The sequence below is a fragment of the Ascaphus truei genome, chromosome 1 (assembly GCF_040206685.1).
Source record: "Ascaphus truei isolate aAscTru1 chromosome 1, aAscTru1.hap1, whole genome shotgun sequence".
NCBI lineage: Eukaryota > Metazoa > Chordata > Amphibia > Anura > Ascaphidae > Ascaphus > Ascaphus truei.
Genome location: NC_134483.1, coordinates 92,466,481 through 92,487,478, shown reverse-complemented (window position 1 = coordinate 92,487,478; position 20,998 = coordinate 92,466,481).

Sequence of the window (20,998 nt, the reverse complement as noted above, 5' to 3'; positions counted from 1 at the left end):
GAAAAACAGAATATAGAATATTTTGTATGCATCTTCAATGTGATATTCCCGGGTACAATGTGTTTGAACACAAGGACATACACAACGTTTATTAACGTTCCCCCAGGGAATATAATATAAACCAAATTAAATGGGGACACATATTAGTATACTATTATAGTTGGAAGTTTTACCTGGTTCATGCAATAAATCTAATGTCTGTTGAATATTTCATTACAATCATAGTTATTCTGATTTATAACAAGCAAACATAAGAAAATTAAACTGTGGTGGGACTCAAAATAATGTCGGGTTTTTTTTTTTTTGCTTCCTTACAAGTTAAAATATTATAAGTAGACTTCCCCATATAAACACTACATGAAACATTATTACACTTGTAAACAAAACAATCGTTTTTCGAGTTTTATTTTACCTTATCATTTATTGTTAACTAATTCCGATAATGTAATAGGTTTTGTTAGGTCAATTATAGTCTTCATTAATCTCTAGCTGTGGGTTATAAACTGCCTTTCTTTTCAATGAATCTGGGAACTTTGGAAAACTTTTCTATGTAATAGTATTTGTGAGATGTGTGAGGTTTCAAAAGCTCTGCACACTATAATTTAGCTCTTATGTCGGACACTAAATATACAGTATATCACAACTTACAACACATTTATTGAACAAAGATACATATTTAAAATGTTCTTATAAGAAATATTAACAGCCATGCACTAAGCAGAATAACATGGAAGATCAACTGGAAGTACATCGTATTGTGTGGGACTTACAGCTCAGTGGATTCATTTTCTTCTCCAGGCCATAGTTTTGCAGGAAATTGAACTACAGGTGAGCTTCGCACACTTCAATCCTACACATGTGCTAACTGCAGGAAAACTCATTTCACACATACCCAATTATCTTCTGTATGCCACTGATGCTCTGATCATGGCTGCTAACATTGGTTGACATTAAATGTAATAAATACAAAATATATTCTTTAAAAAAAAAAAAAAGCAGAAGTAAGAATAAACAACCTGTTACAGATTAAACAAATTCCTATCGCAGTACCTATTTCTTTCTATATTCTCTGAACAGTTGGGGTTTCTGTTAGACCAGGGAGCCCTCTGTAGGGCAAACTGTGTCAATGCAGAATGGTAGCTTTGTCTTGGCCTTGGAGAGGAGAGCCAGAAATTAGTGCTAAAATAATAACGACATTTGTATTTTTATAGAAAACTGCAAAGTCTTTTTCGTTCTGGGATTGAATAGTCAGAATTGTATTTAATGTGGAACTTTGGAATTCCTGTAAAAAAAAAAAACAACAGGAAAGTAAGACAGCAAAAAAATAAAAAATAAAGATCCCAGCAGAAAAAGACAGCAAACTATACATTAAATAGTGTTGACTGTCATTATTTCTTGAATAGCAGAAACAATCCACATAATTAGGAAGCACATTTAAAAAAAACCAAAAAAAAAACATAGTATATACTAAGACTTTGCTTGGAATTGCTGAAGAAAGATTCTTAAAATTAGATAGTCAGTCATGTTTAAATTGTAGGGAGAAATCAGGAGTTTATACACCAAGTAGGGTTACATCTAATTAAAAATAAATAAATGGTATGAGCGTATGTAATGTAATATCCGAAAGCCTAATAAAACTGTGTCTAAACGCTTGCAATACAATTCTGGAGCTTGAGACACAAGGAGATAAGGGTTTTTTCCCCCTTAATGTCCCTAATGTCCCTCTGCTTCAAAACTGTGTGTGTGGGGGGGGGGGGGGGGGGGGATAATGCACCAGATTTTGTCATAGGAAAACTCCTAGTCTTGTTCTTGGATAACTTTGCTGCTATTTTCTGCCACTGGTTTTTCAGCTGGGATATTTTAGTAAGTAGAGCTCAATGAGACTTGGTTGAAGTCACAATAAGTTGACACATGATGTAAAAGGACAATCCCTCCTAGGACCAAAGTGAACTAATTCCAGTGACATGTTTAAGGTGTATCATTTGGGTGATTGATACTTTTTTTTTTTTTACCCAAATCAGAGACCTATAAGAATTGTTTATTTATTTATTTATTTAGTAAAGTTAGACATGGGTGGGTTTTTATTTCCTCTGGCTTCCTCTGGTCACTGTGTCCTCAACAAGTGCTTGCAGGGCCGCCGACAGTTTTCCTGGCATTCCCAGGACTAGAGTATCCACCGGGCCTTGGGTTTTTCAAGTGGGAGAACATCCCCTCGCTCTAAGCGGCTCAGCAAGTCCTCCCATTTCCCTCATCCTCTCCCTCTCTCTCTCATCCTACCTCCTCTATCTCTCCCCCCCCCCCCCCTCTGCATCCCCCTTCTCTCTCTCTCCCTCATTATCCCTCTCAATCTCCCCCTCTGTCTCTCACTCTCCCCCATCTCACTCACTCTCCAGATGAAAGACTTGCATGCTCAACACGTCGCTATTACTTTTTTTTTGTGATATTTCATGCTGCTTATCTACGTTGTAGACATTTAATTAACATATAATAAAGTATCCTTTTTTTTTTTTAAACAATTGTAGTGAGATAAACCATTATTTTTGGGAGGTGAATCCTAAGCTGATTTGTGCGGTGCTCTGTCGATTTGTCTGCACTCGTACCTCTATCATATTAAGGTGAGGAGTGCTGTCGTTCACATTTTGTGTATATACATCACAGTCTATTGATACATTTATGAAGTTAGTTAAACTAAACATTAAGAAACATGCATGGACCAATGTATTCATTGTTGTTTTTTGTTTACAGAATCTTTAATCTCATAGACATAATTCTCAGCAATATTTGGGGATGAAATATCACTAATATCTATGTGATATTTATTTTATTTATTTATAAAATGTTTTACCAGGAAGTAGTACATTGAGAGTTACCTCTCATTTTCAAGTATCTCCTGGGCATAGAGTTAAGATGACAAATAATACATGGTTACAAATACATAGTTACATAAGTGAACAGGTTATACATTATATACGACATTGCATGCACAGTAAGAGATAATATATATATATATATATATATATATATATATATATATATATATATATATATATATATATATATATATATATATATATAATAGGCATATGTAACAGTTACAGACCAGATTAAAATGTGAGACAGATTTAGTTTTGAAAGGACTGGGTGGCTGTGAGAGTCTCCGGTAGGTTGTTCCAGTTTTGAGGTGCACGGTAAGAGAAGGAGGAGCGGCCAGATACTTTGCTGAACCTTTGAACCATGAACAGTCTTATGGAGTCAGATCTCAGATGATAAATGCTGCATGTGGCAGGGGTGAGGAACTTGTTCAGATAGATGGGTAGCTTGCCCAGAAAGTATTTGAAAGCAAGACAGGATAGATGAACTCTGCGCCTAGAATCAAGTGATGACCAATCTAGTTCTTTGAGCATTTCACAGTGGTGTGTGTTGTAGTTGCATTGGAGGACAAAACGGCATATTGTATTGTAGAGGTTATCAAGTTTGCTAAGGTGGGTTTGGGGGGCCGAGCCATATACTATGTCCCCAAAGTCGATAAATTGCATTAGCATCTGCTGTGCGATACGCTTTCTGACCAGCAGACTTAGGGAGGATTTGTTCCTGTAAAGTACACCCAGTTTGGCATAGGTTTTGTATGTCAGGGTATCAATGTGAATCCCAAATGTTAAATGGGAGTCAAACCATATGCCCAAGTATTTAAATCTAGTAACAGGAGTTAGGGTGGCATTAGCATTGGTTCTGATCTGGAGCTCAGTCATTGGAAGCTTTAAAAATGTAGCCTCTGTCCCAAATACCATTGTTACAGTCTTATCAGTGTTTAAAAACAGTTTGTTTGGGGAAATCCAATTTTGAAGTCTCCAAAAGTCAGATTGAAGTATGTGTTCAAGGTCGGAGAGGCTAAGGCTGTCTGCATATTAGATTGTGTCATCTGCATACATGTGTTTTGAAGCTTCCTTACAAGCTGTAGGTAGATCATTGATGAAAACTGAGAATAGTAGGGGCCCCAGAACAGAGCCTTGTGGGACACCACAGGTGATATCCACGGGGTTGGAGTTAGAGCCTGAGATAAACACATGTTGGGATCTACCTGATAGGTAGGAATGAAACCAGTTTAAAGCATGCTTCCCTATTCCAGAGCACTGGAGTTTGTTAAGCAAGATAGCATGATCAACAGTATCAAAAGCCTTTGCAAAATCTAGGAATATTGCACCAGTGAGTTGTCCCAGTTTAATTTCACACTGGATTTCATTGCAAACTTTTAGCAGGGTAGTTACCATGGAGTCAAATGAACAAAAATATTAAGTGCGCAGCTACTATTATCTACTGTGTAATTAACCCAATAAAACACCACCTGGTGAAGTGAATAAGCAAATAAATATGCAACCTCTAGATAACTGGCGTCTGCAGCTGAAGTAATAAGGGTAGAGGAACCCCTAAAGCAACTGAAAAAAAAGAACAAAAGCGCAAACGCACATAGTGAAGTATGCAAAGTAAATATATATATATTTTAGGGTAAGGTATCTGCGTACATCAGATTAAAAGGTTACCAGCAATTCATGTACATAGACATGGGTGAATAGAAGTAGTGCAGCTGCCGCCAACCATCTGGGGATTTTCTTTACTGCATCAAGGCACACCCCAGCAACTGAAGAAAAGCCTCCGTTTGCGTCCGTCTTTGGGTTGAAGGAGTCTTTAGTAGGACTTTGCTTGAGGGAGGCTTCGTTCAGCTCTCTCAGGCTCCTTGCCCGGCGCCGACAGCGATGGAGGTTAGCAGCTTCTCGGGCAAGCTGTTACCTCAAGTGTCCCGTATTTCCTGTGCGTTCGGCCGCAAAGTGAGGACGGCCGTAAAGTGTGGATGTTTTACCGCACTGTTCACAATCGCGGGTAAATGTCTATGAAAATCGGCTCCACGTAGTGACAAAAGAGTCAGCTGGCACACAGATCAATATTAAAAGTGATAAATCGGGCTAAAATTTATCCAACGCGTTTCGAGCAAGTCTATTAAAAATGCAACAAAAGTCCTCCCTTGAGCCTGTCCATATTCTAGGAAAGATAGGTCAAAGAGAGGAAGGGTGTTATTTTATATTGCAAACACCTTACCATTTACACTGTTAAATTGCTCCCCAAGCCCACCCTCTTGAAATCCTACAGGATTTAAGGGATGGTATCCCTATAGACGGGTCTCAGCTGACTCAGGGCAAAGTGCATGAGGGGTAATAATAATAACCTCAATGATCATGGTGTAGAGCAAATATGAGTGCTGGGGAGATGTAGGTAAACCATGTGTAATGGTACATGAAGTGGTATATGTGTACTAATGGCGTTGTGTGGCTAGCTCAGGTCTCTATATATACCATAAAGTCCCCAAACAAGCCCCAACATAACCAAAAAGTACATACCAGAGATGATCTTCGTTTCAATGGAATTCCCCTTAAACAGCACAGCTCTGTCCTTGTAGTGGGTGCTTCACGTCCATGGAGGTTCAGAGAAGAGTAGTCCCAAGGGGGGCGTAGGCGGAGCACTGCCAAATCAATGAGGAAGAAAGGAGAGGGGGCTGCATCCAGTAGTAATAAAAAAGTTTATTTAAGTGGTCAAAGCATGAACATAAACACTTTTACGCGTTTCGGGAATTGCGTCCCTTTCTCAAAAAGTGTATCCGCGTCTGCATGCATACCTGTTTCATAGCTGTCCCCCGCCCTCGGCGATGACGTCACGGGGCAGAAAACTCGCGCGAGTTGGTCAGAGAGACAAGCCCATTGGCTGAGAACACCACCAATGAGTAGCCTCCCTGAGATCTCGCCCCCAAGTGAGCCGTGGGACCGGGAGATGACAGGAATAAGGGGCATAGCTGCAGGAAAAATTACAAAACACATTGTGGAGATATAACACCTTAAAAATAATATAAATAGTTATACAACAAATTAAAATCACGGATAAAAACCATCTATTTAGGATAGAAAGGCTCATGACAAAATATATGTTAAACACGTAGCATGAGTCATCTACTGCAATGTTATTATCAGTACTTATCAGCCAGAACAACAGCCCGGTTAGCAAAACTGGCATATGTAGACCCACGGAACAAGTATAACAAATTTCAGTAGGAGATATAAATATATCTAAATTCTTAATGGGTGAAACATAATGGTAATGTATTGCAGAATTCATGCAACAAACAATATTCAACGGATGAATGGAGTTTGAAAAAGGATTTTGAATTAAATGAAGCATGTAAGCATCTATGTGGATTAATGATCATTGAATAAAGATCCACAAATGATAAGAATCAACTCCTCTAATACAATCAATGAATAAAAAGACTGTAATGTCCCTCTTTTGTGCATATGTAGTAATAATGCAGGGGAAGGGGGGGGGGTGTGTGTGAAGGGAGGGGTGAGGGGAGGGGGAAGGGGGGGGGGGAATGGGAATGGGGAGAGGGGGGGGGTGGAGGGGGGGGAGGAAAGAAAGGGGGGAGGGGGAAGGGAGGGGGGGAAAAGGGGGGGGTGGGAAGGGGAAGGGGAAGACAGTACAAAATCAATACAGAATCAATGGTATCAAGGAATAATGATAGAACAATGATAGAAGAGAAACGAGGAAATACATAACTACGTATAATAAATCTATTAATTTCTGGGTGCTCAGATAATTTAAGCAAGAAAATGCTTGAGTTCCCAGTCCAGATTTATGCCCCTGGGTGCCATAGACCCAAGGGCATAAATCCAGAACATCTCTCTTTTGTTCAACAATGACTCTCTATCTCCTCCCCTCACATGGGGTCGTACGTGTTCCACCGCACTATACTTGAAACCCTTAGTGGAGCCGGATTGGCATTGTAAGAAGTGGCGTGCCACTGGATATCTTTCATCTTTGTTGAGGATAGTTCTTACATGTTCTGTAATCCTCTCTTTCAATGGACGAATCGTCCTACCCACATATGAACACCCGCATTCACACCTGAGTACATACACGACAAAATTGGTGTTACATGTCATGAAAGAGGATAAGATGTGGTTCTTTTTTGTGTTAACATTCTTAATATGTTTAATAGGATAGGCATACTTGCACATCTTACAATTTCCACAACTGTAGAAGCCTTTCACCTTATTCAACTTTTTCTGTCTATCAGGGTCAAAAAGACTTGGAGAGACTCCATTGCCGATGGTCTTAGTTCTTCTAAAAACCATCCTGGGACGGTCTTTGATGAAGTTCTCTATGTCTTTGTCTAATCTCAATACGTCCCAGTGCTTAGTTAAGATAGCTCTGATGTTTTGTGCCTGTCTGGAAAAGGTGGTAATGAATAAAGGTGCCTCTTCAGGCTGCACATTGTGTGTTTTTGCACCCTTTATGTGCTTCTTTTTGATCTTGTTCAAGAGAGTTAATCTATCTACATTGAGTGCAAATTGGTATGCTTTGTTGATATCTGCCTCTCTATATCCCCTATATCTGAATCTTTCATAGAGTTCTTTAGCTTGTGTTATGAAGGTCTGATCTGTTGAGCATAATCTCCGGAGTCTAAGGAATTGCCCTTTCGGGATACCGGTAATGAGGGATTTAGGATGAGCACTGTTGGCTTTGAGCAAGGAGTTTCTTGAGTTCTCTTTTCTGAACATTTTCGTTTGAATTCTGGAATCTTCATCAACATATAGATGTAAGTCCAGAAAGTCTATCTCGCTCTCATGAGATTTAATCGTAAATTTAAGGTTGAATTTGTTATTATTCAGATATACAAAAAATTCATGTAATGTGCAAGTGCTACCAGACCAAATAATAAGGAGGTCATCAATGTAACGTCGATAAAAATGAATATTGTGTCTAAAGGGGTTGGTGTCACCAAAAATGAAAGTGGTTTCCCAAAAACCCATAAATAAATTGGCGTATGAGGGTGCAAATGAGGTCCCCATCGCCGTGCCTTGTGTCTGTAAGTAGTATGTGTTATTGAAAAGGAAATAGTTGTGTTGTAATAAAAAAATAATTGAATCAAGAATAAAGGTGCTCTGTGCTAGGTGTATATTGGAGTGGTTTAGGTAATGACTAACTGCTTTGGTTCCCAGGGTGTGATTAATTATGGTATAAAGTGAGGTTACATCCAGGGTCACCCATTGATAGGAATGTGACCATGAGATTTTTTGTATATCTGACAACAAATCAATTGAATCCTGTAGATATGATGGGAGCGTCTTCACCAGTGGTTGGAGAAACTGGTCCACGTACCTAGATAAACCATCTCCCAAAGATCCAATGCTCGATATAATTGGTCTACCAGGAGGGTTGACCAGAGACTTGTGGATCTTTGGGAGATGGTGAAAAATAGGTACAGTGGGGAATGGATTATAAAGAAACTTATATTCTTGTTGTGTGAGAACTCCCAACTCCTTGCCCATCTCCAACAGCTCCCTAATTTCAACAAGGTATGGAGCTGTGGGGTTACGATCGAGTTTGCAGTAAGCCTCTCTATTGCTCAATTGTTTAAGAGCTTCTTTTAAATAGAGATCTGCGTGCATAACCACCACAGCTCCACCCTTGTCAGCATTTTTGATAACAATGTCATTTCTCTGACTTAGTGAACTAAGGTGTACCTTCTCTTGTTTGGAGATATTGCTATGTGTAGACCCAGATATAGTGTATCCCCTGGCTAGTACCTGTAGATCTTTTTCTACTAGCTTTTCGAATGTTTCAATGTGGGCACCTTTACTGAAGGAGGGACAGAATATGGATGGGTGTTTAAGATTGGTATGTTTAGTATTAGTTAGAAAATTGAATTGTTCTTCTAAATCAATATTGCTCGACTCATCTAACTGCTGTTCACAGAGTAAGTCATCCAAATCTTGTATAACACCCAGTTCCCTAAAGGAGGGTCTCTCTTGTGTCTCACTAGGGGGGCTATCGGTTAGATTTATTATACGTAGTTATGTATTTCCTCGTTTCTCTTCTATCATTGTTCTATCATTATTCCTTGATACCATTGATTCTGTATTGATTTTGTACTGTCTTCCCCTTCCCCTTCCCACCCCCCCCCTTTTCCCCCCCTCCCTTCCCCCTCCCCCCTTTCTTTCCTCCCCCCCCTCCACCCCCCCCCCCTCTCCCCATTCCCATTCCCCCCCCCCCCCTTCCCCCTCCCCTCACCCCTCCCTTCACACACACCCCCCCCCCCTTCCCCTGCATTATTACTACATATGCACAAAAGAGGGACATTACAGTCTTTTTATTCATTGATTGTATTAGAGGAGTTGATTCTTATCATTTGTGGATCTTTATTCAATGATCATTAATCCACATAGATGCTTACATGCTTCATTTAATTCAAAATCCTTTTTCAAACTCCATTCATCCGTTGAATATTGTTTGTTGCATGAATTCTGCAATACATTACCATTATGTTTCACCCATTAAGAATTTAGATATATTTATATCTCCTACTGAAATTTGTTATACTTGTTCCGTGGGTCTACATATGCCAGTTTTGCTAACCGGGCTGTTGTTCTGGCTGATAAGTACTGATAATAACATTGCAGTAGATGACTCATGCTACGTGTTTAACATATATTTTGTCATGAGCCTTTCTATCCTAAATAGATGGTTTTTATCCGTGATTTTAATTTGTTGTATAACTATTTATATTATTTTTAAGGTGTTATATCTCCACAATGTGTTTTGTAATTTTTCCTGCAGCTATGCCCCTTATTCCTGTCATCTCCCGGTCCCACGGCTCACTTGGGGGCGAGATCTCAGGGAGGCTACTCATTGGTGGTGTTCTCAGCCAATGGGCTGGTCTCTCTGACCAACTCGCGCGAGTTTTCTGCCCCGTGACGTCATCGCCGAGGGCGGGGGACAGCTATGAAACAGGTATGCATGCAGACGCGGATACACTTTTTGAGAAAGGGACGCAATTCCCGAAACGCGTAAAAGTGTTTATGTTCATGCTTTGACCACTTAAATAAACTTTTTTATTACTACTGGATGCAGCCCCCTCTCCTTTCTTCCTCATTGATTTGGCAGTGCTCCGCCTACGCCCCCCTTGGGACTACTCTTCTCTTGAAATCCTAGTTGGCAAAATCTGCCTTCAATTTCATCTACAGATTGATGCTCAAACTAGACTTTTTTGGATGCTCTAATAACTAAGGAAGTGGAGGGTTTTAATCAAGTGTATATATGAACTTCAGTTTAGACCAGGGATGAGCAAACTTTATATGCCGAGCCCCCCTTTTCATCCATGAAATCTCTCGCCCCCCCCTGCCTGATGTAATCAAAATCACATGAAGAAAAAAAAAACTTTTATTAAACGGTATACAATGTAAATACAAATACGTCTAAATACTTACATATTTCTTACAGCTCGCGCTTGCAAAATTAGGCTGCGTCGACGCTGCCGCTGAGAGCGGTGACATCACCAACTCTCCAAGCATGAGCACAGGGGGTCCAGCATAATGTTGCAAGTGCCAATGGGGGGGCGTGGATCGGGGCTATTTTTGTGTGTGGTTGTGTGTGCTGTGTATGTGTGTGTGCATTGATTGCTGCTGAGCGCGCTTCAAAGTTAATTTTGTTTGTCTCCCAAAGCGCCAAGCTTGGGAAAGAGCACGTGCACAAAGGCAATCCTTTGGGGGGGGGCGGCATTAATCCACATCTTTGCTACCTCCCTTCCCTCTCCCCCCCCCTTTTTTTTCCTCTTCCCTTTCCTTTTTGTCCTTCTCCCATTTGCCTTTTTATTCTCCTTGCTCTTTGGCTTGCTGTCCCCTGTGTCATCCACACTCCTACCTACCAGTATTTATTTTTTTTTTTTTTTCGTTTTCAATGTTGTGTTTTCACTTTTTAATTTTTTATTATTTCTGTACATTCATAGTATAATTGATATAGTGGCAGCCTACCCTTTCACTTGCAGAGGATCGCAGCGAAGCAGGTTCCCAGCAGAGGAGAGCAGGAACACAGCACTATTGCAGGGCAGGCACCGGAAGGAGAGGCGTTTGACATCACAGCGCTGGGGTGTGCTCCTCCCCCATACCTCAGAAGCCCACTGCGCATGCACAGACACACACACACATCACGTGGCACCCACCTGCACTATCCTTTTTGCCCGCCCATGCACAGCTTCTTCGCCTACCCGCGCACAGCTTTTTCGCCCGCCTATGCACAGCTTCTTCGCCTGCCCGTGCACAGCTTCTTCACCTGCCCGTGCACAGCTTCTTCGCCTGCCCGTGCACAGCTTCTTCGCCTGCCCGTGCACAGCTTCTTCGCCTGCCCGCCCGTGCACAGCTTCTTCGCCTGCCCGTGCACAGCTTCTTCGCCTGCCCGCCCGTGCACAGCTTCTTCGCCTGCCCATGCACAGCTTCTTCTCCTTCCCGTGCACAGCTTCTTCGCCTGCCCGCCCGTGCACAGCTTCTTCGCCTGCCCATGCACAGCTTCTTCTCCTTCCCGTGCACAGCTTCTTTGCCTGCCCACCCGCAGCTTTATTGCCTGCCCATGCACAGCTTCTTCTCCTTCCCGTGCACAGCTTCTTCGCCTGCCCGCCCGTGCACAGCTTCTTCGCCTGCCCATGCACAGCTTCTTCTCCTTCCCGTGCACAGCTTCTTTGCCTGCCCACCCGCAGCTTTATTGCCTGCCCGCGCACTGCTTCTTCTCCTTCCCGTGCACAGCTTCTTCGCCTGCCCGTGCATAGCTTCTTCGCCTGCCCGTGCACAGCTTCTTCGCCTGCCCGTGCATAGCTTCTTCGCCTGCCCGTGCACAGCTTCTTCGCCTGCCCGTGCACAGCTTCTTCGCCTGCCCATGCACAGCTTCTTCGCCTGCCCGTGCACAGCTTCTTCGCCTGCCCATGCACAGCTTCTTCTCCTTCCCGTGCACAGCTTCTTTGCCTGCCCACCCGCAGCTTTATTGCCTGCCCGCGCACTGCTTCTTCGCCTGCCCGTGCACAGCTTCTTCGCCTGCCCGTGCACAGCTTCTTCGCCTGCCCGTGCACAGCTTCTTCGCCTGCCCGCCCGTGCACAGCTTCTTCGTCTGCCCGTGCATAGCTTCTTCGCCTGCCCGCCCGTGCACAGCTTCTTCGTCTGCCCGTGCATAGCTTCTTCGCCTGCCCGTGCATAGCTTCTTCGCCTGCCCGTGCACAGCTTCTTCGCCTGCCCGTGCACAGCTTCTTCGCCTGCCCGTGCACAGCTTCTTCGCCTGCCCGTGCACAGCTTCTTCGCCTGCCCGTGCACAGCTTCTTCACCTGCCCGTGCACAGCTTCTTCGCCTGCCCGTGCACAGCTTCTTTGCCTGCGTCCCAAAGTTTGCACACCGCTGGTTTAGACCCTTCACCCAAGACAGTGCCATGAACATCTATTCCCTGGTCTCCAATTTTCTTTTAAAGTGCGTAGGAGAAGGTTTCGCTCTGTGTATGTGGTATCAAGACATTGAGGTGATAGAGAAATTATGGATTACAAGATTCATTTTAAAATGTTATGTAATTTTAATCAGGAAAAAAAGGATCCAACGCTCTACGGTTTTTGATTATAATGCTAATTTATTTGTGCTACACAATGTTTCGACCTAAATAGGTCTTTCTCACGTGACTAGTCACTATATACCTATAGACCCATATACAGGAAGTAGCAGAGAACTTCGCCTGCTCACAAGACGCGGAGATGCTGCACTGCAGAGACACTGTCACGATTTTCCATGGAGGTGGTGAGGCTGGAGAAATTCTCCTCACAAGGAGACTGGACTCCTGACCTAACACTTGTATGAATGCATTAAAGAATACACTTATTGTAAGTGCAAATGTTATTCTTTTACTTGGTCACATAAAAAGTTGCATTGCAATCTGCCCTATTGTGTTTCTCGTTTACTCCTGAGATGCTCTTAATTTACCTGGATCATCAAAGATTCATCACCACATATGTGTGAAATGCCTGTTTATTTTTCATAAAATGTGAGTAGCCATTCCACTAGGTTTTTCAGATCCTGCTAAAAAAAAATACATTATTGCACTGTAATCTGCCTTTTCTGAACACTTAAACAGGGAGGTTACTGTGTCTTATAGACCTTTTGTTCCAATTAAGAGTTGATTGGAACACCCCAGCAGACCTGAAAGCTAGAGTGTGTGGTCAGGGCTGGTGCAACCACCAGGCAACCTAGGCAGTCGCCAAGGGTGGCACATTGTGGGGGCAGCGGAGGCAGTGCACGGGAGGCTGAGGGCAGAGCAGGCTGCTTAAGGCTAAGGTCCCATTGCACGCGTCCGCACGGCTGGCTTGCTTGCCGGCGGCGCGTGCAACACGCTGTACCGCGATCTGCGGTCTACAGGATACTTTTCTCGAAGCGGGGGGGCGTGGCCAAACAGGTCGGGGGGGGCGCGGCCATGACGTGAGGGGGCGCGGCCATGACGTGAGGGGCCGGAGCGGGAGGTGGGCGGGAGTGGGAGGATTGACAGGGAGGGGGGCGTGGCTTGAGCGGAGGGACCCGCTACTCTTCCCCCCCCTCCCTCCACGGGCTGCCACGGGCTGCAGGTAAGTAAAAAAAACACACACACGCAGGCACTCATACATACACACACACACACACACACACGCACGCACGCACGCACGCACTCATACACACACACAGACAGAGACAGGCACGCACACAGACAGGCACACACACACACACAGACACACACACACACACACATACACACACAGAGGCAGGCTTTGAAAATCAAATTCAAAATTATACTCACACGGCCTTGTGTGAGTAAATGCACATCAGGGTATCTTTGACTTCTTTGTGATGCTGATAGTATTGATCTCCAAGTGCCAGTGTAGGTAGAAAACCCCTCCCTGGTGTAGATGTAAAATTGAACACTATCGCGATTTTCGTGGGCTACAACAAAATTTATTAAAAAACACTCTAAAAACGGAACATATTTAAAAACAATATAAAAAATGCATAGAAAGAAAAAGCCAGCCGTCTGAAAGAAATTTGCTCGTGGGTCTCGTGGAGCGCAGCTAACTTGCTCCGCGTCCGGATATAGTGCTGCCTCCTCTCAGATCCACTCCTTGACGGTGGCTGTGCTGGGTCACAATTGCCTAGTGGTCAGAGCAACGCGTTTCGACTTTTGGTCTTCCTCAGGCTCCTCAGCATCACAAAGCATCACAAAGAAGTCAAAGATACCCTGATGTGCATTTACTCACACAAGGCCGTGTGAGTATCATTTTGAATTTGATTTTTATATACCTATATATATTAGACCACCATTACCCTTACAGGGCACCAGATTTAAAGACACCAAAAAGAAAAAAAAGATACCTTCCCCTAGGATTACACTCACACTTGCCCGTGTGAGTGTCTGCAGCATTTTGCTGTTTTGACGTATCTACTCGTGCTCTTCTAGTGGGTAGCCACTAATTTATGTTGACGTTTCCCCACTAACAATTGTTTTCCTATTTGTTCACACCGAGGGGGATTACCACACTGGAAGTTGAAGACCACCGAGGAAAATCAGGAAGAAGATCAAGAACCGGAAAAGAAGAAAAAGGGGACTATCAAGATAAAGATACCTTGATGTGCATTCACTCACACAAGGCCGTGTGAGTATCATTTTATAATTATCATTACATACCAGACCCCTAATACATCTATAGATCACTACGTGCTAAGATCAACTTTGGATAAAAAGATACCTTCCCCTAGGATTGTACTCACACTAGCCCGTGTGAGTACTGGCAGTATTTACTGCCTTATAAATATAAATATATATATATATCATTGGATTTTATCAATACTGCCTGTATCACCCTCTAAAACATTGTTTTAATCTATTGATTCCGAGGGAGACATCCTCATTGTAAGCCGAGGACCGCTGAAGATATCCAGAAAGAAAACCAAGTCCTGAAAAGAAGAAGGCAACCGACCGAGGAAACACCAAGACAAGTAAACCTTGCTGTGAGAGCATTTACACAAGGCCGTGTAAGTGATTTATTATATCTTTCAAACACACCCACAAATATCTAATTAGATACTCCAGACACCCCAAATTCTTCAACCTGTGCTCCCCCTTTCTCTCTCTATATCCATGGAAGAGAATGTGTTGGGAGGATTTATAAGAGTGTGTTTTAGGGCAGGGGGTATATGTTATTATATTGTGTGTATTGTGGGGTGGTATATTGTAGGGGGTTTAATTGTGGGGGTAATTCAATTATTATTGTGGGGGGGGGATTGTATCGGTATCTGGGGGGGATTGTGTGGAACCATAATTGTGTATATGTGTGTCCAGGGGCAGGGGGGATTGAGGGAGCGGTGGGTCATTGAGTGATAGCAATGGGGGGAGAGAGGGGGAAGGCAGGGAGAGGAAGAGTGAGGGGGACAGAGGGAGTGAGAAAGAGAGGGGGGAAGAGTGAGAGACAGATGGGGGAGTAAGAGACAGAGATGGCAGATAAATATATGGGGAGAGGGGGAGAATAGAGGGGGTAAGAGTGAGGAGGTGTGAAAGAGGGGGGGAGGGCTCCCAAGGTCGCCGACAAGGGAGGTAGGGGGGGGCAGTGGAAACTCCAATGTTTTAAATGCCTGGGCGAGTACCTATAAGAATAAAAATCTACTTTGACCAGTGCTCGTAAGGGTAAATTATGAAGTCCTTCTTGACTCTAGGAATGGCAATACAATTCCACCCTAAATCACAGGGTTAGTATTATCTTCACCCTATAATGTGCCTACTTTTGATCTCTCCAGGCACTAGCATACATCTAGGGATTAATTTCCTCTAGGATTATGGATACATTTCCTTTTTTTCTGATAGAAATGAAAATAGCAAAGAGCAATAGTGTTCTGGACCTGTTCCAAATATTCACCCACATGAAAAGTAGCAGATGCTGTGTCCCATACGCTGCACAGTGCATGCATCTTATCTCTACAAATAAGGCACCACTCCCATCTCTCTAGTCTTGGGGTATTAATATAGATAACTATATTATGCTAGCTGTTTAGGAAGATAATGGTAACATTAAGCCTTGCGCTGCTGTAGTCGCCAGCAATGCCTTGTTCTCACACCTAATTGTGCAAGGGTTTAACATTGAAGCCAAATATACTCAGAAAGAGAGAGCATGCGGTCTCTGTTCACTCTCAGCTGCTGCTGATAGGGTTTTAGTGCATGAACAGCTTTAAAAATACTTTTCCCAGTTGTCAGCTGCTTATCCTAGCTACATTATGACTTACTGTTCTGTAGGACCTAGGTTGTAGGCTTAAAATACTTTGACCAAAGAATGTAACTAAATGACTCTTGCTCATTAACAGATAAGTATTTAACTATATAATTTGCCATATTGGATGTGGCGCTGAGCCCTTTTGTCTTTTGTTCTATACATGAGGTCTCAATCCCAGTAGCACTCCTTTTGACACAAATATATATGATGTGATGGGTTTGGGTTTTGAGTTTACAGCAGCCCTGTATTTTTGTTAATTTGTGAAATAAATTGCACACTACACAATGAAAACGTTGCATGCCTCTAATAATGGGACTTTATTTTTGTACTTGGGCAACTTAAGTCCCATCCATGAATACTTTAATGTTTTGAAATGTTGAAAAAGTACAAGCTTTACAATACTGATAAAGAAAAATATTTAGCACCTAACAAACATGGTTATATTTTTCACCGCATTTGCTTGCACTCCAGCCCTTCACATTTGTGAGCTGTGGTTTTTCTGTTCTATACCCATCCATGCGGCTGGAGCTCGGCAACGGAATTCTCAATGGCTGGGATCTCGTGAGCACTTTGGTACACCTGGTGCTTCAGGTGTTATCTGATTTTACATCAACTTTGGAAGATACATGATATAGGGCCTCATGCAGTAAGCGCCGATAAGGCTTTTATCGGCATTTTCCCGCCAAAATTGCATTTGAGATTCAGTAAGCGCTGATAAGTGGTCAAAATCGGCATTTTGTCTTCCCGATAAAAATTTATCGGCATGCGGCTGCCGATAACCCACTTATCGGCACTTTTCGGCACTCCTTGAAATCGGCTGTATTCTAGTAGCCCCGATCAGCTTATCGGTGCTGATTGGCACTCAAAAATGGAGATTTCTACGGCAATTTGTCCCGCCAACTAAAGTTGGCAAGTTGGAGGGGAGAAGGATCGGCAAGGTTGCCGGGACGGCACTTAGAAAAAATAGCTCATCTCTACATCAATGGAGTCAATGGAGCGGGGACTTATAACTTTATAGGAGTGTTTACGTTCTATTGCTCATAATAAAAATGTGCTTGGCATTACAGTGTCGATGTGATTCACTTCATCGTGTCACCGTTTACGTTTATTATTGGCAGAACATTGTACTTTTCTATGTTATGATGATTTGCGTGTCACATTAGTCTTAATGTTATGATGTGTCAATGGAAACTCCTATAGTAAACTCTTAAAGGAAGAGGTCACATAATATGAAACATTTTACTTAAGTGTGCTTCAAATACATTAGAGAATGCTTTGAATGTGTAAAGCATGATCAAATGTCAATGTAGCTGTTTGTTTTCATGTTTACATGTACTTTGTGACCTCCCTCTTTTGATGACGTCCGCAATTGGACACTCAATAACATTGCATGTTTACATTGTACACGATGCATTATAATCACTTCATGCTAAGTTATACACAGATCTATAATAGTTACTCATTTTTACACGATTGAAACATAATCAATAGCAAGTATTCTGATGGCATTAAATTATGCATATGCACATTAAAATTAGTTCATGTGAACATGTGACAATAACATGCTAAATTAGACATGTTGCAACATAGTTTTTCAACGTCAATGTCATGGTTGTATCCTAATGAGATGACTGAGTGTTGCGTTCAGAAGTGGTACATGCATTACACATTCCAAAAATACTTTAGAATAAATAGTTGTACAAAGCTTAACGTTACATCATTATCAAATATCATGATTGCCTGGTGAACACACAGAAATAATCATTTAAATTCGTACTGGATACCCGTTTGGAGTTAACTACTTGGATATGTTAATGTAACACCTTGCACTTCATCAAGTCACCTGACATCATCACATAGGTATTTAAAGGAGGCCAATTACCTGCGCATTGACAGCTACAGACCTGAAAATGATACAAATGTTCATGAGACGGAGGAGGATTCTATTGGAGGAGGGGCTAGCTGAGGGACAGGATGTCACAGGCCAAGGAAGGGACAGGGACAGAGACAGGGACAGGGACAGGGACGCAGAGAGGAGAGGGAGAGGGCGAGGGAGAGGGCAAGGAGATGAGAGGAGAAGAGAGAGGAGGGAAGTTGTGCCTCGTCCTCGTTTGTACAGGGAGAGAACCATGTTAGATGGAATGAGTGAGGAGGAGATTATAAATCGGTATCATTTGAGTTCAGCAGCAATCTTAGCTCTTTATGAAGAGATACGTGTAGATTTAGATCTTTGTGACAGCCAGAGGTCGTGCAGTCCCTGGACTTGTTAAAATGCTGTGCTCATTACATTCTCTTGCTTCCGCGTCATTCCAGACAACTGTGGGCATAGTGGGCGGGGTCTCGCAATCTACATTCTCGCGGGCCTTTATCCAGTTTCTATGTGCACTGTATAGACGCGCTAGGAATAATATTCATTTTCCTACAGAGCACACAGAGTGGCTGGAAGTCAGGAATGGCTTTTATACCATAGCCAGGATACCATGTGTGATGGGTGCAATAGATTGCACCCATGTTGCTTTGATCCCGCCTAGTCAGAGTGAGCATGCTTACCGCAATCGTAAGCACTACCATTCACTGAATGTACAGGTGGTATGCGATGCCACGATGAAGATTATGCATGTGGTAGCCAAATTCCCTGGTTCCAGTCACGATTCCTCTATCCTGAGAAACTCATCAGTCTTCCATGCTTTCGAAGAAAGCTATTTTGGACCTGGTTGGCTGGTGGGTGAGTACATATTATGATGTGTTAACAAACAACTCTTGTTTTTCTATGAACTGTTGAATGTAATAATGTTAACTCAAATTGTATCATATTTGTACATGATGGATTATAGGTGACTCAGTATACGGAATTAGGCCGTGGCTGTTGACCCTGGTGGCAAACCCTCAATGTGAAGCAGAGGAGAGGTATAATGTGGCACATATATCTACACGATTCGTCATAGAGAGGACATTTGGGCTTCTGAAAACACGATTCAGTTGTTTAGATAGAACTGGTGGGGCACTTCAATATAAGCCTGCTAAAGTGTCAGATATTATAATTGCATGTTGCATTTTGCACAATCTGGCACTCCGCAATAATTTAGAAACAGACATACGTCAGGGCTTGGAGGAGGAGCATCCCGTAAATTTACCAGCTTACACTGAGCGACATATGTGGAGACACGTCGGAATGTCATAAACACATATTTTTCTTGTAAGCAAATACATATATGTTCATAGTACTACATAGATGTATTAATTCATTGTAATGATAAATACATGTGTCCAAATACCATTCACTTAGGAAACAGATGAATATGGTTCTCCCACCTTTCTGTTCTCTGCTGTGTGGACAATTGCATGTGGCACCGGTATGTCATTCATCAACAGGTTGTATTATACTTCTTACCACTAAAAGGTGTTGTGTGAACGTGAGGAAATAATGTGTACTAAATCTATATTTTCTGTACATGCTCTTTTTGGTTATGCATACACAATAAACCTACTATCTAGATAGCCAATAGCTAGTGCAATATGGTTATGTATGTATGTATGTATGTCTTTATTTGTATAGCGCCATAAAATGTACATAGCGCTTCACAGTAGTAATACATGTCATATAAATAACAAATATAAATAACACATCTTGGGAATAAGTGCTTCAGACATACTGTAAAAGTAACATTAAGGAAGGAGTCCCTGCTCCGAGGAGCTTACAATCTAATTGGTAGGTAGGGAGAACGTACAGAGACAGTAGGAGGGAATACTAGTAAGTGCGTCTGCAGGGGGCCAAGCTTTGTGTCATGTGTCCATGATTATCCAGTGCTACTCATATGCTTCTTTAAGCAGATGTGTCTTAAGGTGGGTCTTAAAGGTGGATAGCGAGGGGGCTAGTCGGGTATTGAGGGGAAGAGCATTCCAGAGGTGTGGGGCAGAAAGTGAGAAAGGTTTAAGGCGGGAGAGAGCTTTAGATACAAAGGGGGTAGAAAGAAGACATCCTTGAGAAGAACGCAAGAGTCGTGATGGTGCATAGCGAGAAATTAGGGCTGAGATGTAATGAGGGGCAGAAGAATGTAAAGCTTTAAAAGTGAGCAGTAGAATTGAGTGTGAGATACGCGATTTAATCGGAAGCCAGGAGAGGGATTTCAGCAGGGGAGATGCTGAGACAGATTTAGGAAAGAGTAGAGTGATTCTGGCAGCAGTATTTAGGATAGATTGTAGGGGAGACAGGTGAGAGGTAGGAAGGCCGGACAGCAGGAGGTTGCAGTAATCGAGACGTGAGAGAATGAGGGCCTGAGTCAGAGTTTTAGCAGTTGAGTAACAGAGGAAAGGGCGTATCTTTGTGATATTGCGGAGGAAAAAGCGACAAGTTTTAGAAACGTTTTGAATATGAGAGGAGAATGAGAGAGAGGAATCAAGTGTGACCCCTAGGCAGCGTGCTTGGGCTACTAGGTGAATGATCGTATTTCCAATAGCAATGTGGAAGGATGTAGTAGGGCCAGGTTTGGGAGGTAGTATAAGGAGCTCTGTTACACACAATTTTTCTTTTGGAGTGTGACTTGTGTGTCACAATGATGTGTAGACTATTGTGTATTTAAGATCATATTTGTCGTATTCTAGATTTTGTTTCATATCACATACAAAAGTGTCACTTCTGTGTGTTGCTTAACTTAATGAACATGTCATGACAATGATTTATATTCATTCATGTTTTCTTTTTCAAGGTATATCACTCCAAGGACTGCTCATGGTATGTATTTGAATTCACATCTGTAATAAGATGTGCAAACCTCGATACAGGTATAGTTACAGGATGTATAAAGAGAACGTAATGAAAAAGATGTGACAATTGAAAAATGTCGTTTCTGTATTGTGTCTGTGCGTTTT